At 54.0% G+C, this 5,571-nt stretch overlaps 1 protein-coding gene across 3 annotated transcripts in view; it reads right to left on the bottom strand.

Moving 5' to 3' along the window:
- Ubtf (upstream binding transcription factor, RNA polymerase I) overlaps positions 1–1,811 on the bottom strand; it is a 16,159-nt gene extending 14,348 nt beyond the window's left edge. For 2 of the 3 annotated variants that reach the window (XM_013032003.1, XM_013032004.1), the window contains exon 1: positions 925–1,077. The gene's annotated coding sequence lies outside the window, so the exon portion shown is untranslated. Of the gene's footprint in view, positions 1–924; positions 1,078–1,357 lie in introns of those variants that run through there. The other variant, XM_013032000.1, reaches the window with a different exon arrangement.
- Between the last annotated feature and the right edge of the window lie 3,760 nt (positions 1,812–5,571).

Below are 5,571 nucleotides of genomic sequence, written 5' to 3'. Positions count from 1 at the left end.
GGAGGGAAAAGGGAGGAGGAGGAGCGGGAGGGGGGGCGGGAGAAGCGGGGCAGCGAGCGCGTCCTTCCCCGTAGAGCGCACACCGACCCCCGGGGAGCGAGCGCCAGCCCGCCCGCCTCGCCGGCTCCGCTCCCTCCCACAGCCTGCCCGGGCGGGCTCCGCGGGGGGCAGCTGGGAGGAGGGGCGGGAGCTGGGGGGACCCGGGCGGCCGAGGCGGAGGAAAGGAAGGAGGGGAGGGGGGTGGTTGTGGTGGTGGTAGCGGTGGTGGTGGCGGTGGTGGCGGCTGCTTCTGCCGCCGCCGCCGGGGAAGGGAGGGGGGAGCCCGAGGCAGGGAGACACGCAGCCGCCCGGATGGCGGCGGGGCTCCGAGCCGAGGCGGGCGGGAGCCGAGAGCGACCTCGCCAGACCCGCGGGGGAACTAGCAGGCTTGGCCCGCCCGGGAGGGAGGGCCCCCAGGCGGCCGGGGAGGCTCGGGGGCTGCCGGCAGCCCCGCTCCAGAGCGCCCTTCCAGTCCTTCCCAAAGCTTACGTTGGGGCTTCCAGGCCAGTTCTCACCCACTCCCCACTTCCTGCCTCCTGGAGAGGCAGACCGGTCAGCGTCCACCCTTATCCCGGGAGCGTGGCCACCAGCCTGGGGTGCACGCACGCCGATCGCGGCGCCAGACTTAGGCGCCTACCTCGCGGTTCGTTAGCTGCCAAAAGACACCCAAGAAACTAAAAAAAAAAAAAAACTAGGCCCCCAAAACAAAAATCCCCTTTACTCCCTCCATCCTGGAAACGGCGCACCGCGCTCAGGGAGCTGGTTCAATCTAGCCCGGCATGGCTCCTCAGGCCTGCCCCGGCGCATGGAGATCGCGCCGCCGCCGCCGCCGCTGCCGCTAGCGACCCCTCTCCCCCGAAATCCGCGGCACTGAAACTCTCTTACCGAGCGTACGGACAGGAGCGCGGGTCAGGGGTGTCTAAGGGTGCGGCGGGCCGAAGAGCCGAGCCGCAGCTCCGCCGCAGCTGACGCCGGGGCAGCAAGTCGCCAGACAAAGCCCGAGATGGCGAAGCGGAGCGACGGCTAATGGCGAGCCCCCCCCGCTCCGCCCGCCCGCCCGCCCGCCTGCCTCGGCGCTGCGCAGCGCCGCTCCGAGCGCTCGCCCGTCAGAGCCGCCTCGGCGCCGCCGCCTCCCGGGCCACCCGGGCCTCGCCTGGCCCCTCCGCCTCCTCGGGGTGGCTCAGCCTCACCCCTTCCCTCCCACTGCTCTGGGGGCTGCACGAAAAAAAATTTAAAAAGAGAAATGCTTTCCCTTTTTTTTTCCCTCCCGAACGGACATGTTGATTTTTTTTTTTTTTTGCCCTCAGGTCGAACTCACCTGCGGAGCCACGGGTAGGGCTGGGGGTGGGGGCGCGCGGGGCTGTAGCCGGCGAGCGCGGGTTGAAAGCTAGCCAAGCTCTGCAGCGCCCGACCCGGGCGTGTACGCCGCCGCCAGTCCCCGCAGAGAAATCGTCCTCCTACCCCCGCCTCCATCGCTCTGCGTTTCTCTTCCAATCAGCCGGTCGCTTGGCGGCTCCTCCATTCTCCGGCCAAGCCCGCTTCCTAGAGCGAGCTCCACTCCTCCATCTGCTCGCCTGGCTCCTCGCTCCCCTGCCGGTGCGGGCGAGGCGGCTTGAGCCGGAGGGGGATTTGCGAGGGAACCTGCCCGCTCCCCGTCCCCATTGCTCCATCCCCGCTGCCTCCTGTCTCCTGCGGCTTTCCAACTCTCCCCTGTCGCCACTGGTGTGTGTCTGAGTGTGTGTGTGTGCGCGCGGGTTTTTTTTTTCTTTTTTATTGCTCTTTGCTTTTGCAACCCTGAAGCCAGAGCGGGGAGGGGAGAACCAAAGGGAGGGTGTTATAAAAAGGGAAAGAAAAAAAAAAGGCAAGAAAAAGCGTCTGGATTTGCAACATCGGAAGAACGGGGGAACACCCCGCCTCGTCCGATCTCTGTGCCCCGCCAGGGCCTTCCGGGTTTTAGGCGAGCCTTTCCGCCGTTGTTCTCTGCCCTCCCACCTTCGTTGAATTTAGGATCCGAGGAGTCGGAGCAAAAAGTTCCTCCCCAGCATCGTAGCGAAAGGTGTCAGTGTGGAAGTTGGGATTCCCCCCCCCCCCCAAGAAGCAGCAGCCATCCTACACCGGCTTCCGTAACCGTAACTGGGCCGGGGTTGGAGTAAAGAGCCAAATCCCGATGGGTTTGTCTAAAGAAGCTTGGGGACGGAGGGGGGGCGGGGGGGAGGGCCACCCGGAGACGGAGCTTGGCGCATCTCCCCCTCGGTCTCTGCCTCCAGTGCCTTGCCAGCTCCCCCTTTTATTTTTACCCCCCTCTCTTTTAATCTAATTTCTTCCAACTCCACCTTTGTTGTTACCGGCGTCACGCCTGGATCAGCCAATCCCCGCCACGCAATTAGCTTGTCAAAAAGGCACGGCCAGCCCAGAGAAAGCCGGCCGCCGGCTCTGCCCCCCGGCGGCGGCGGGGATTCTCGAGGGGAGCCTGGCATCCCGGCCTTACCGCGGGAGCTGCGTTCCGGCAGCCTCCGTGTGGGTCTCCCGCAGTCCAACACCGTGCAGGCGAGAGAAGGAAAGGCCTAGACAGGAACCATCTTCCAGCTTCCCACTGTCATCAGCTGTAGGTTGTCTTGGCTTTGCCTGCCCTTCTCAGAGGAAGGCTATCAGGACAGGATCCGGGAGCCAGAAGTCAATGTGAAGGCCATTTGCTTCCAACAAGCCATGCTGTCACCATCTTAGCCAGCTGGGTCACACAGACTCTTCGGACTGTCCCCTGGCACAGTGCCCTCTTCATCTTCAACACCACTTCACTGCTGGTGCAATTTCCTCCTATCTCTTGGGAGAAATAAGATTCCTTTCCTAGGAATCTCAACCCAATTCTGCCTCTTTGCACAAACTGGAGGGAAAAGCTGTCAAGAGCTGGTGTTTCCAATTGTTGGGTTTTTGTTTTTGTTTCCGGTTGTAGCAGATTTACCATTGTGCTCATGAAGCTTAAGATTCGAGGCCCTTTACTTGCAGGACCTACCTAAGGCTCTTTTTCTTTTTTCTTTTTTGGTTGGTCGTGGAGGTTAAATTCTAGGCCTGGGCACTGCCCCTCAGCTCTTCAGCTCAAGGCTGGTGCTCTAACACTTGAGCCACAGCACCACTTCCTGCTTTTTCTGTATATGTGGTGCTGAGGAATTGAACCCAGGGCCTCATGCATGTGAGGCAAGCACTCTACCACTGAGCCACCTTCCCAGCCCTACCTAAGGCTCTTAATATTTTGTTTTTGTTTAAAAGATCTCCTTCTTCCAAATAGTATATATTTTGGGCCCAACAAACCCATATCTGCTCTGGACTCTACCCTGAGTGCTTTGTGTAGGATCTAGTCATAGTACACTGAATGCAAGGCCTGGGATCAACTTTATTTTTGCCTGGGGAATTAGGGGTTTGTAATTTTAAAAAATTCCAACTTCCTCAGCTTAATGTGTGAGCTTGGGCAAGTCTTCTCTGATACATGTCCATATGTGTATAATTAGAATAGTCTATTTACTTCTCACCAGAAATTGGAGGGTCAAATGAGCAGATATGAGTAGAACTAAAATTCTCCACCTAGGTCACTTGCCGTAATTACAGCTAGAGAAACTTGGACCCCAAGAAAATTCCAAATGTTTCATCCACAGATCCTAGAGTTCAGGTGTTTTGGCTTCTGGCCCTAAACAACTTGGCTAGATCAAGGGGCTTTTTGGTAAAGTACTTTGGAATAAAACTGGATGAAAATAAATCATAAGAATTATTATTATTGTTGATTCCTTGGGCAGCAAAAAAAAATCATGGCTGGCACTTTTCCCACTTGGAAACCATTTGGCTCATTTTACATCTATCGTAATTCTGGTGAGTTCAAGAGTACTACTTGAGCTATAGACCAGACTATGAGAGGATCTAGTCTAGCCCTTTTCCTCTATCCCCTACCGCAGTTCTCTCCCCCCACCCCCTTCAACTTTATGGCATGTGTCTTGAAGCATTCCATAACCCCACCCTAGGCTTATCATGAGCATAATCTCAGCTATGCAATCTTCACTTTGCAGTTCTTCCCTGGGTGGCCAGCTCCAAGCACTAGCCATATTTGAAACAACAAAAGGCCAGGCGCCAGTGGCTCACTTGTAATCCTAGCTACTCAGGAGACTGAGATCTGAGGCTCATGGTTCACAGCCAGCCCAGCAGGAAGGTCCATGGGACTCTGATCTCCAATAAAAAACTGGAAGTGGCACTGTGGCTCAATGGTAGAGCACTAGCCTTGAGCTGAAGAGCTGAGGGACAGCATCCAGGCCCAGAGTTCAAGCCCAATGACAAGAAAAACAAACACCAGAGTAGAATGCGCTAACTAGGGCTGGGAAGGTGGCTCAGTGGTAGAGCGCTTGCCTTGCATGCTCGAGGCCCTGGGTTCGATTCCTCAGCACCACATAAGCAAAAAGAAAAAAGACGGAAGTGGTGCTGTGGCTCAAGTGGTAGAGCACTAGCCTTGAGCTGAAGAGATGAGGGATGGCGCCCAGGCCCAGAGTTCAGGCCTCAGGACTGGACCCCCCGCCCAAAAAAAAAAGCCGGAAGTGGCACTGTGGCGCAAGTGGTAGAGCCCTAGTCTTGAGCTGAAGAGCTGAGGGACAGTGCCAAGGCCCACAGTTCAGGCCCCACGACCAGACCTCCCCCCCAAAAAATAGAATGTGCTAACTAATAGTTCTTGACTTTCTGATGTACAAGGAGGATTCTGTTCATCTTATTTTTATTTCTTGTACGCAGGGTATTTTAGATTACATATAGATATTATTTTTGTATGCCAGTACTAGGGCTTGAACTCAGGACCTGGGCACTATCACTTACACTGGTTTTCTACTACTTGAGATACAGCTCCATTCTGGCTTTTTCCTGGCTAATTGGAAATGAGAGTCGCATGGATTTTCCTGCCCAGGCTAGCTTTGAGCTGCAATCCTTAGCCTCTTAAGTAATTTAGATATTTTTAGAGTTCCATATTTTAATGTGTTTTAGGAATTGTCTGCTTGTAATTTTTATTTAATGATATTAAGGCTTATTTTGGAGGGGGAGGAGCTAATTTCCCTTTTAATGAAAGTACCTATATATATATATGTGTTGATTTTTGTTACAGTATAACATGCAGATAGTAAAGTGTACACATTTTAGTATATATATATATATATCTTGATGAGTTTTACATAATACATAGTATACATGTTACATCTGTATATTAAATGTAACCATTACTCAAATCAAAATGTTGAACATTTTCAGCATCTAGCAAGCTGGAGCAGCTAATAATCTCCTCTAAATATCATGAGTATTTTGAGCTCTATCACTATAAATACCTTCTGCCTAATTTTGTAGTATTCCATTGCACAAATATGCCACATTTTATCCATTCCAATGCTAGTAGACCTTTAGGGTGTACTCATTTTTTCATTCCTTTTTTCCCTCCCCCTCTTTCTCTCCCTCCTTTCCTTTCTTGCTTTCTTCCCTTTCTTTTCTTCCTTTTCCCCTCCTTTTCTCTTCCCTCTC

This window comes from Dipodomys ordii, unplaced genomic scaffold (assembly GCF_000151885.1).
Source record: "Dipodomys ordii isolate 6190 unplaced genomic scaffold, Dord_2.0 Scaffold147, whole genome shotgun sequence".
Taxonomy (NCBI): Eukaryota; Metazoa; Chordata; class Mammalia; order Rodentia; family Heteromyidae; genus Dipodomys; species Dipodomys ordii.
This window is presented reverse-complemented; position numbering and strand designations above follow the sequence as displayed.